At 42.9% G+C, this 12,545-nt stretch overlaps 1 protein-coding gene across 1 annotated transcript in view; it reads left to right on the forward strand.

Annotated features, from left to right (window-relative positions):
• Window positions 1-12,545, forward strand: part of hs2st1a (heparan sulfate 2-O-sulfotransferase 1a) — a 178,006-nt gene that overhangs the window by 1,001 nt on the left and 164,460 nt on the right. The gene's annotated exons all lie outside the window — the stretch shown is intronic.

The raw sequence follows: 12,545 nt of genomic DNA on the forward strand, positions 1-12,545 counted from the left end.
TGAAGTAATAAGCAGGTTCTTTGAAGTCAATATAAAACAGATACCATGAAGAATAAGCGTTATCCTTGGCATCTTAATCAGTATGTGTTTGTCAAACGAACATTTTTTTTGTCGCGAATGTATATGGGAGCTTGCCGTGTTTGTTGGATGCTGCATTTCCTATAGTTGTGTTGGTACACCAAAAAATATAAAATTGCCTCTAACATTGTGAACGATACGTGAAATCCGCTTCATAATTAGGCTTATTAGTACTCTAATTGTATGATGTACACTTTTTAAAGAATGTTTGTGTAAGGCAAAACAAATTCTGTGAAACATTCTGCTGTCTTTTGAGCTCCCAAGCCGAGAAAGAAGGAAAGCCTAGTGGAGATGCAGTGACATTTAGTTGTCTCATAAACTGACACATTTAGAAGCAAATTTGTCATGATAGATTTCCTTTAAAGAATTTTCAGATCTTGCAATTAGCGTGATTATCTGCTCATTGATGGCGTAGATATTCTATCAACATTAAAATGTGAAAGACCAGTGACCTAGGAAATCAGAATGGTTTAAATATTGTAGCTTGCGAAATAGGCACAATTGCTCAATGACACAACAGTACAAGTTGGATCACTGTAAGTAGCTGAGCTTCAAGGAGGGAATTTTAATCAGTTGCATATTTCACATTCTGCCTCCTACTGCAGACTAGTTACTCTTCCCATTCTTAAATGGTAACAGGAACAAGCCATCTACCTGCTGTGTTGGAACTTGCTGACTTGCAACTAAGGCTTCAGGAGGTGTAAACTGGGTTAAAAATTAAGAGAAGAATGAAATAAGAAATTGCTCAGAGTAGAAAAGTTAAACGCTGGATCTGAGATACAAGGCTGGAATGATTGATTATTTGAAATTGTTAAATTTAATTTTCAGAGAATTATCCATTTTAGCCTTGCATTTTGCATTTCCAGCAATCAGTTTTTGTCTCAACCACCTTAATTTCAGATTTTTTTGTACTTTGACCAGACGTGTTTTGTTATTCCGACTTTTATTTCTTTTTCCTTTGCACTTGTCTCATACCATCTTTGCCAATCTCCCTCCTCTTTGTTTCTTTATGTACTTTCTTTGGATTGTTAAACTTATAATAATTGTGATAGTGTTAACTGCTTTTCTTTAGTTGTAGAGTTATTTTCAGCATTTCCTATTTTTACAGTTTTCCAGAATGCATAGTGTCTTATTTTTGTTTCATTGCAGTGAAGCTGACAAAACTTGTTCCAGGCTTTAAAATTTTTCATTTGTACACCCTTCGATCTGCTCTGTCCACACAGACACACACACAGTCTCACTGGATTCTAGATAATTGGGACACATTAGGTCCAGTACATTTTGGCCAAATTAAGCGGCTGCCCCAGTTAGCGGAGTTTCATGGAAATTTCAAAGTAAGGTGTATCATCGGTATACATACATGTCGCGACATGCAAACCTGAGATCATCTTTTTCTGCGGGCATACGCGGTCTTAATAAATATATAGAACGCTTACTCTAAACAAAATGGAGATATAAATAATGAGCATGAAATAACATAGAAACATAAAAAATCTACTGTGCAATACAGACCATTTGGCCCACAAAGTTGTGCAGAACATGTCCCTACCTCAGAAATTACTAGGCTTACCTATAGCCCTCTATTTTAGTATGCTCCATGTACCTATCTAAAATAGGCCCTATTGTATCTGCCTCCACCACTGTTGCTGGCAGCTCATTCTACGCACTCGCCACTCTGAATAAAAAAAGTACCCCTGACATCTCTGTACCTACTCCCCAGCACCTTAAACCTGTGTCCTCTTGTGACAACCATTTCAGCCCTGGGAAAAAGCCTCTGACTATCCACACGATCAATGTCTCTCAACATCTAAAACACCTCTATCAGGTCACCTCTCATCTTCCTTTGCTCCAAGGAGAAAAGGCCAAGTTCACTCAACCTGTTCTCATAAGGCATGCTCCCCAATCCAGGCAATATCCTTGTAATCTCCTCTGCATGCTTTCTATGGCTTCCACATCCTTCCTGTAGTGAGGCAGCCAGAACTGAGCACGTACTCCAAGTGGGGTCTGACCAGGGTCCTATATAGCTGCAACATTACCTCTTGGCTCCTAAATTCAATTCCACAATTGATGAAGGCCAATACATTGTATGCCTTCTTAATGACAGTCAATCTGCGCAGCTGCTTTGAGCGTCCTATGGACTTAGACCCCAAGATCCCTCTGATCCTCCACACTGCCAAGAGTTTTGCCATTAATACTATATTCTGCCATCATATTTGACCTACCAAAATTTTCACACTTATCTAGGTTGAACTCCATCTGCCGCTTCTCAGCCCAGTTTTACATCCTATCAATGTCCCGCTGTAACCTCTGACAGCACTCCACACTATCCACAATACCAACCTTAGTTTCATCAGCAAACTTACTAACCCATCCCTCCACTTCCTCATCCAGGTCATTTATAAAAATTACAAAGAGTAAGAGTCCCAGAACGGGTCCCAGAACAGATCCCTGAGGCACTCCACTGGTGACTGACCTCCATGCAGAATATGACCCATCTACAACTACTCTTTGCTTTCTCAGGTCAGTTCTGGATCCACAAAGCAATGTTCCCTTGGATCCCATGCCTCCTTACTTTCTCAATAAGCCTTGCATGGGGTATTTTATCAAATGCCTTGCTGAAATCATATACACTACATTTACTGCTCTTCCTTCATCAATGTGTTTAGTCACATCCTCAAAAAAAAAATTCAATCAGGTTCGTAAGGCACAACCTGTCCTTGACAAAGCCATGCTGACTACTCCAAATCATATGATCCCTCTCTAAATATTCATAAATCCTGCCTCTCAGGATCTTCTCCATCAACTGACCAACCACTGAGGTAAGACTCACTGGTCTATAATTTCCTGGGCTATCTCTTCTCCCTTTCTTGAATAAAGGAACAACATCCGCAACCCTCCAATCCTCAGGAACCTCTCCCATCCCCATTAATGATGCAAAGATGATTGCCAGAGGCTCAGCAATCTCCTCCCTTTCCTCCCACAGTAGCCTGGGGTACATTTTGTCTGGTCCTGGTGACTTATCCAACTGGATGCTTTCCAAAAGTTCCAGCACATCCTCTTTCTTAATATCTACATGCTCAAGCTTTTCAGTCTGCTGCAACTCATCACTACAATCACTAAGATGCTTTTCCATAGTGAATACTGAAGTAAAGTATTGATTAAATACCTCTGCTATTTCCTCCGGTTCCATACACACTTTCCCACTGTCACACTTGATAGGCACACTCTTCTTTCACATCTTTCTTCACATACTTGTAGAATGCCTTGGGGTTTTCCTTAATTCTGCCCGCCAAGGCCTGCTCATGACCCCTTCTGGCTCTCCTATTTCCCTTCTTAAGCTCCTTCCTAGCAGCCTTATAATCTTCTAGATCTGTAACATTACCTAGCTCTCTGAACCTTTTGTAAGCTTTCCTTTTTGACTAGATTTATTACAGCCTTTGTACACCACAGTTCCTGTACCCTATCATAATTTCCCTGTTTCATTGGAATGTACCTATACAGAACATACACAATTATCCCCTGAATATTTGCCATGTTTCTTCCGTATTTTTCCCTGAGAACATTGGTTTCCAATTTAAGCCTCCAATTTCCTGCCTGATAGCCATATAGTTTCCCTTACTCCAATCCCTCCGTGGCGTCCACCTTTTCTGCAGCTGTGCCACTATCTCTGATCAACAGTACCACACCCCCACCTCTTTTGCTTCCTCCCTGTCCTTTCTGAAACATCTAAAACCCGGCACTTGAGGTAACCAATCCTGTCCCTGAGCCATCCAAGTCTCTGTAATGGCCACCACATCATATCTCCAAGTACTGATTCATGCTCTAAGCTCATCTGCTTTTTTCACAACACAACATTGCGGAGTCCTTAAATTAGTGTAGGGAGTTGTTTTGTTCAGGAGCCCGATGGTTGAGGGGTAGTAACTGTTCTTGAACCTGGTGGTGCGAGTCCTGAGGCAGGTACCTTCTACCTGATGGCAGCAGTGAGAAGAGCGCCTGAGTGGTATGGATATTTGGATGCTGCTATTCTATGGCAGTGTTTCATGTCAATGTGCTGAATAGCTGAGAGGGCTTTACCTATGATGTATTGGGCCGAATGCACTACCTTTTACAGGATTTTCCACTCAAAGGTACTGGTGTTCCCATACCAGGCCCTAATATAGCCAGTCAGCTTGCATTCCACCACAGATCTACAGAAGTTTGACAAGGTTTTTGATGACATGCTGAACCTCCACTGACTCCTGAGCAAGTAGAGGTGCTGTCGTGCTTTCTTCACAACTATATTTATCTGATTGGTCCAAGACAGATACTCTGAGATAGTAAACACAGGAATTTAAAGTTACTGACCCTCTCTCTACCTCTGATCCTTCGATGATTACTGGCTTAAGGACCTCTGGTTTCCCTCTGATGTCTACAATCAGCTCCTTGGTCTTATTGACACTAAGAGATTGTTATTACACCACTCAACCAAGTTTTCAATCTCCCTCCTGTATGCGGATTCATCACCCCCTTTGATAGAGCCCACAACACTAGTGTCATCAGCAAACATATACATGGTGTTGGAGCTGTACTTAGCCCTCTGCTCTACTTGATTTACACCTATGACTATGTGGCTAAGTGCACATCCCTGCGGTGTTTGAGGGTTGATAGAGATTGTGGAGGAACAAACAAGAGAAAGTCTGCAGATGCTGGAAATCTTGGCAGCATACACAAAATGCTTGAGGAACTCAGCAGGCCAGGCAGCATCTAGGAAAAGTGTACAGTCGACATTTTGGGCTGAAATGTCGACTGCACTCTTTCCTAGATGTTGTCTGGCTTGCTGAGTTCGTCCAACATTTTGTGTGAGATTGTGGAGAAGATGCTTTTGCCAATCCAAACTAACTGGAAGTGAGGAAGTCCAGGATCTAATTGGGCGCATTAAGGCCCAGTTCTTGAAGTTTACTGATTAGTTTTGAGGTGATGATGGTGCCGAGCTGTATTTGATTAAGAGCATCCTGATGTATGAATCTTTGCTGTCCAGATCTTCCAGGGTTGTGTGAAGTGCCTGCGAGAAAGCAACAGGTCTACAGCAGATGAAATGGACCCAAGTTGCCATTCAGACAGGAGCTGATGTGTTTCAACACCAGCCAAGTTTCATCACTGTGGATCACTGGGTGATAGTCACTTAGACAGGTTACTACACTCTTGGGCACAGGTATGATTGAAGCCTGCTTGAAGCAGGTGGGTACCATTCACTGCCGGAATGAGTGTGAATATACCAGCCAGTTGGTCAGCACAGGTCTTTAGTACTCCACCAGGTACTCCATCCGGACCGGATGCTTTCCTTGGAGTCACTCTCTTGAGACAGCCTGCACGTCATCTTCAGTTAACTGAGATCAAAGGAGCATTGGGAGACATAGGGATGCGAGATGGTTCCTCCCTGTTCTGGTGGTCAAAGTGAACACAGAAGCCATTGAGCTCATCTGGAAGCAAAGCTCTGCTGTCCCCTATGTCAGAAGATTTAACTTCGTAGGAGATTATGGCATTCAAACCGTGCCACAGCTGTCGAGCATCCCTTGTTGATTCCAGTCCAGTCCGGAATCTCCACTTCACCCGGGAGATGGCTTTCCATCTGCACCTCTTGTAGCATTCTTGATCTACAATTGAATGCCTCTGATCTGGTTCTCAGTAGGGTCCGGGTTTCTGATTGGGGAAAACTCTGAACGATTTTGTGTGTCATACTCATCCACAGCTGTTTTAATGAAGTCTGTAACGATCCTGGTGTAGTCATTCAGGTCCTCAGATGAGTTCTTAAACACAGCCCAGTCCACTGACCCAAACGCAATCCTGTCACTGTTCCTCAGCCTCCCGCAACCACCTCTTAGCTGTCTTGATCTCTGGAGCCTTGCTCTTTAGGCTCTGTATGCAGGTAGTAGAAGTACAGCCAAGTGATCCAACTTGCCAAAATATGGTCTCAGGAAGGAACAATAAGCATTCCTTATCATAGTGTAGCAGTGGTCTAGTGTGTTGGGACCTCTGATGCAACAGCTTACACGCAATTGATAATTAGGCAGGGTTTTCTTCAAACAGGCCTGGTTAAAGTCACTGACTGTAATTTAAAATGCACCGCCGTTTCTTACAGTCTTGCAAGCGCTTGCTTATAATCGGCCACTGGTGGTATGCAAACTGTGGTCAGAATCACAGATGAGGACTCAAGGCAAGTAGAGTGGTCCACATTTAATCGTTAGTTGTTCTAAGTCAGGGGAACAAGAAGTTGACGTAACCCCAACATCCACGCACTAACGAGAATTAACTATAAAGCATACACCGCCACCATTTTCCTTACCAGAATTTGAGAATTGATTCATTCTGAAAATTGTAAAACCTTCTGGTATAAAAAAAACCAACTACCATTTAATTGTATAACAAGTTATGTATTTAAATCCAGAACAAATTGGAACACTACCAATGCCAATACAGGATTATAAAACTGTTTTAGTTCCTAATAGTGATTGATGGAGGAGTCCATCCACTGTATGCTGTTGTGTATGGGTTGACAGGGAGGGGTAGCACCTCTGGTGAAAGGTCTTGTTCTGCCCATTCTGGGGCAGCTTGCTCACTGATTTTTTTTGTCCACAACAGATACTCAGCTGTCTCTTGTGGCTCCAGATAGCTGTTTGCATGTGACAGTAGTTGGTATACAGCTTCGACAGGTGGGCTAAACTAGATGAGGGTAGCCGGCACGCCTCAAACCTGGTAAGATAAGGACATGCCTGTCTGAGGCGGATGAGATCCAATGGCCAAGAAGGTGGTTCTGCAATGCTTTGTGGAGAACGAAGGGTATGATAAAGCACAGAAGTTATGGTTATCTGCTGCAACCAAGGAAAACCCCAGTTTATGATGACTACTCATACCACTGGACCTGGACTTCTGAGGTTGAGAGAGAGGACTGTCTCAGTACAACGGCATTTCTATTTTAAAACCTCTCCTGCCCAGGTTTCACTGTTATCATCGGATACAGCAGACAACCAGCAGGCCACAGTGTTCTTTTGATTGACTGTAAGTGAGCAAAACCAGTGCAGATAATGGACTGTCTTCATACAATGCTTTTGACAATTGCAACCTCCAAATCTTCATTTTCATTGTAACATTCAAAATGATTATTCATATCTTCAAATTCTTTGTAATTCCTAAATTGTTGAAGTAGTGAAATTGTTTAATTTTTCACTCCCAGCTTTTTCTGGCATCCCGAAGACTGAATGCTTAACACCGCAATGAGCAAAAGGATTCTAGATTTTCTTTCTGCTTATTTCCTGCCAACTATCAGCGACAAAAATTACTTGCATTTGGAACAGAAACACAAACAAATTATGCTATTTAAAATCTATTTGCTTTAAAGGCAGTGTAGTGTCTAATGACCACACATTCACGTGACTAAGGCTAGTTGAAAACTGTTTAGCAACAAGTCTTCTGTCCCAATTAGGAGGCATAGTATCCCAAATAAATGAAGGAATCCGGCTGTTTCCTCAATTAGTGTTTGTCTTTTTTTAAAGCGTTGTCCGAAATAAGTGGCTGCCCTATTAACTGATAGACCAATTAACCAGAATCCACTGTATATAAATATTTATTTATATTATACATTGAGTGGCCACTTTATTAGGTGCAAGATTAGAACCTGGTGTGATCTTCTGCTGTTGTAGCCCACCTGCTTAAAGGTTCAACATGTTATGCATTAGGAAATGCTCTTTTACTTTACTTTATTGTCACCAAACAATTGATACTAGAGCGTACAATCATCACAGTGATATTTGATTCTGCGCTTCGCGCTTCCTGGAGTACAAATCGAAGTAAATATAATAAAAATTTAAATTTTAAATCATCATTAAAAAATAGAAAAGGGAAAGTAAGATGGTGCAAAAAAAAAATGAGAGACAGGTCCGGATATTTGGAAGGTACGGCCCAGATCCGGGTCAGGATCTGTTCAGCAGTCTTATCACAGTTGGAAAGAAGCTGTTCCCAAATCTGGTCGTACGAGTCTTCAAGCTGTTGAACCTTCTCCCGGAGGGAAGAGGGACAAAAAGTGTGTTGGCTGGGTGGGTCGTGTCCTTGATTATCCTGGCAGCACTGCTCCGACAGAGTGCGGTGTAAAGTGAGTCCAAGGATGGAAGATTGGTTTGTGTGATGTGCTGGGCTATGTTCACGATCCTCTGCAGCTTCTTCCAGTCTTGGACAGGACAACTTCCATACCAGGACGTACAAAAAAGCTGGATGAACTCAGCAGGTTGGACAGCATCCGTTGAAAGAAGCAGTCAACGTTGCGGGTCGAGACCCTTTGTCAGGACTAAAGGAGGGGGCAGGGGCCCTATAAAGGTGGGGGGAGGGTGGAACAATCAGAGGAAAGATCAAGGGGTGAGGGAGGGGATAGGCAGGAGAGGTGAAGAAGGAATCTAAGCGGAAAGCACTATGGGTAATAGAAGAAGTGACGGGAGATGCTCCACTGCCACTTCCAACTGCCGGGGGCCCAGGCTGTCAATCAGGTCAGGCCCCGAAGCTGACACTTAATCCCAGAGGGCTGGACTGCCGGCTGAAACAAGTCCATGAACTGAGTCACAGTTGCAGAGGCCTCTGCAAGACTCAGCCGAGCCCTGGGCTCAATTTCCGAGGTTGGTGGCGGAGGCCTCACTTCCGGCAGCTGTAGATGCCACCAACGGAGCTCTACAGTGGTTGCTCCGGGGAAGTGTCTGGGGTATCTTGAGGTCTCCGTCGCTTCTGTGTGGTCATATGCTTCGGAGAGGTGCTGGTTGGAATGGGCCGCGTCTCCAGGCGCTCTGACACGGTAGCAGGCCGCGGGTGTCTGGGAATGTGGTGGACCTCGGACCAGGCCTCGCTGATCGGGTCCAGGTGTGGTCTGGAGTTGAAGAAGCAATTCTAGTGCGTCGGTGATCTCCAGCTGGGTCAGTAGCTTCGCCAGGGTGTTGTTGATCTTGCTAGATGTAGCAAATTGGAGGTTTAGAAGGGTTTCTCGGGTATAGAATAGTGTAGAGGGCAGTTTGCTCGGGAGAGCACACGCAGAGTCTCCAGATACCGGCGCCATCTTAACTTAACCTCTTCTGCACACCTCTGTTGTAACGTCTTTTTTTTTGAGTTGCTGTCATCTTCCTATCAGCTTGAACCTATCTGGCCATTGTCCTCTTGATCTCTCTCATTAACAAGTCATGTTGTCCACAAAACTGCCACTCACCGGATGTTTTTTGTTTTATTGGACCATTTTCTGTAAACTTTAGAGACTGTGTGTATTAATAAGTAAATCCCAGGAGATCAGCTGTTTCTGAGGTACTTAAACCACCCCATTTGGCAGCAAAAATCATTCCACATTCAACAATCGATGATTTGGGCCAAGACCCTCTCCTCAGGACTCAAGATCCTGATGAGGGGATTTGGCCTGAAACGTAAACTGTTTACTTTTTCCATAGATGCTGTCTGACCTGCTGGGTTCCTCCTTCATTTTATGTGTGTTGCTTAAATTTCCAGCATCTGTAGATTTTCTCGTGCTTGAGATTCCACAAAGTCACTTAGATCACATTTCTTCTCCATTCTGGTATAGTTACATTTTCATAAACAACACACAAAATGCTGGAGGAACTCAGCAGGCTAGGTAGCATCTATCGAAAAGAGTAAACAGTTGACATTTCAGGTCCAGACCCTTCATCAGCACTCAAAGCTGCATAAATAGTTTTTCACCTGGAGCTAATAATTTGAGTTAAAGAATGAGAATCGGGTTTAATATCATTGGCACATGTAAAATTTGGTGTTTTGCTGCAGCAGCATATGGCATTACATAATCTATAATTTACAATAAGAAATTATAAAATATTAAGTAAAAGGTTCAAAAAGAGCAAACAAAAAGGAAAAAAATAGTGGGGTTGTGTACATGGGTTCATTGTTCATTCAGAAATCTGATGAAGGGGAAGAGGCTGTTCCTAATGTGTTGAATGTGTCTTCAGGCTCCTGTACCACTTCGATGATAGTAATGAGAACAGGGTATGTTCTGGGTTCAGGCAGGTGGGGCTCGAAAGCCTTGTCTGGCAGACCACCTAGAAGTAGGAAAACTCTGATTTTAAACCTCCTATGCCTTGTGGCCATACTCACCCATGGGAAAGGCTTCGGGAGCAAACCCTGACAAAGAAATCTGGATCCGGGGTCCCTAAGGTAGTTTGATGTTTACAACTTTACTCTGGCACCCTCTGTGATGACACCAGTGCCAAGTTGTATCGGTGTTTGCCTTTCCCTTGGACTACATCAGTTTGGGTGGTAGCAAGCTGCAGGTGTAATCCTTGACCACCCTCTCAAAGCATTTGCTTATTATTGAGGTGAGTGCGACAGGATGCCAGTCGTTCAGACATGTTACCTTGGTCTTTTTACATACAGGGACAATGGTGGATGTTTTGAAGCAGGAGGGCACTCTACACTGGGAGACGGACAGTTTAAAAATGTCTGTAAACACACCTGCCAGTTGTGCTCTGCACAGCCTGAGTACTTGTCCTGGGTCTCGCAGCGATGTGACTGCCCATTCATTGGAAACATCTGCGTACCTCAGCCTCAGATGACCAGGTTGCAGGGTGAAACAGTGGCTTTCCTCGGAGGCTCAAGAGTTAGCAACATCGAACCGAGGGTAAAGGTGATTGAGCTCATCTGGGAGAGAGGCCGCGATGTTGGCGGCACCACTATGTTTGGCTTTGGAGTCTGCAATGGTATGTAACCCTCACCACAAGTCACGTGTGCTGTTTGTTGTGAATCTTGACGCAATCGTGTCCCTGTATTGTTTTGCAGCCTTGATAGCCATACTCAAATCGTTGCTGCACAAGATACTTCACGACTAAAAGAACATATGTAATTGAGTGGAGTTCAAATGTTGATGGGTAAAAGAGATGGTGATGCATGCTGGTGGCTAATCTGGAGCAGGGGTTGTCAACCTGGAGTCCATGGACCCCTCAGTGAATGGTAGGAATCCATGACATAAGGAATGGTTGGGAAACCCTGGTCTGGAGGAAAGTGAGTAAAGATAGATCAATTAGGTTATCATGGAAAAATGGAACTATGAAATGCAGAATGTTGTTGGATATCTAAAATAGAATGTTGGAAATTTCCAGCAAGTTAGGCAGCATCTGTGGAGAGAGACAGGTAGCATTACAGGTAGATGATTTTACATCAGAAGTGTTCAGCTCTGATATACACTGAGAACACTAGTTATTTCAAATTGTTGAATTAATACCTAGTCAGAAACTGCTACTACCTATGTGAAAATCCAAGAAAATGAGGATGTTGGAAATCTAAAATAAATATACGCTGCAAATACTGTGCAAGTCAAGAAATTCTGAGCAGGTTGAAGACCTTTGTCAGAGCTGGGGAAGGAAACAAAAGGTTGTTGAACTGTTGCTGTCTCGAGGGTAAAAGATTTATGTTGGGAGTGTCAAAATATGGGAAAATGAGGGCACAGTGCAATGGGAAATTGAAGTAGTGGGCAGATGAAAATTGTTACCTTTATACACAGAACAGGGTCGCTCAAAGCTTTACAGAGTTCTTGAATGAAAATTTTAAAATCAAGGAATTTTTAACAGCCAGAGACATCCTCAGCTTTCTGTCATTGTAGTCAACTTGGTGATTATGCAGCAAGAAGTTGTGCAGTATCTGTTAAGCTCGATTGACCCTCTTTTTGAAGCCAATGCAGCTTTGGATAAGAGTAATGGTTTACTTTTAATGATTTTCAAGTCACTGCCCAAGAGCGCTGGATATCTACAACCTGGAATACGCAGTTTCTTCAGTTACATTGGGAGCAGCCTCCCAAAAGATATCATATTAATAGTGCACATCTCAAAATTAATGTTAAGGTGGAAAGGATAAAATCTATACTTAAGAAAATTCTGAAGTATTTCCAGGATTTTCTGATTATTTTTCTGTCTTCCAACATGTGGAGTATTTTGCTTTTGTACTGATAATTAACTTTGAGGGTTGCTTCTTCCCTTGTATGCTCCATCCTTCTGTATAGAGTCTGCAGTTTCTGCCATTGACTGTGATCCTCTACTAGATGTTCATTATTACCTTTCTTAGCTTTTGATTTGTCTATTTTTGATGTTCCAGCCAGTCTTCCACCTGCACTCTTTATAAACTTGAGCTTGTCCAAATACCTTTCCAAATACCAATCGCATTGACAGGTCCTCAATAATATGCATTTTTATATGGCAAGGGGAATAAGGCTATATATATTCTTTGACTGATTTGATAGAATCAAAAGCAGTGAAAAAGGGCAGGAGAATGTTTGTGTTAATTGCAAATTGCAGTATGAATCTTGGCCAAAAGAAAGTTTCTGCACAGTAGCATAGTGGTTAGTGTAATGCTATTTCAGCTTAGGGCATTGGAGTTTGGTCTTCAATTCTGGTGCTCTTTGTAAGAAGTTTGTACATTCGTCATGTGACCAGGTGGGTTTCCTCTGG

This window comes from Hemitrygon akajei, chromosome 12 (genome assembly GCF_048418815.1).
Source record: "Hemitrygon akajei chromosome 12, sHemAka1.3, whole genome shotgun sequence".
Lineage (NCBI taxonomy): Eukaryota > Metazoa > Chordata > Chondrichthyes > Myliobatiformes > Dasyatidae > Hemitrygon > Hemitrygon akajei.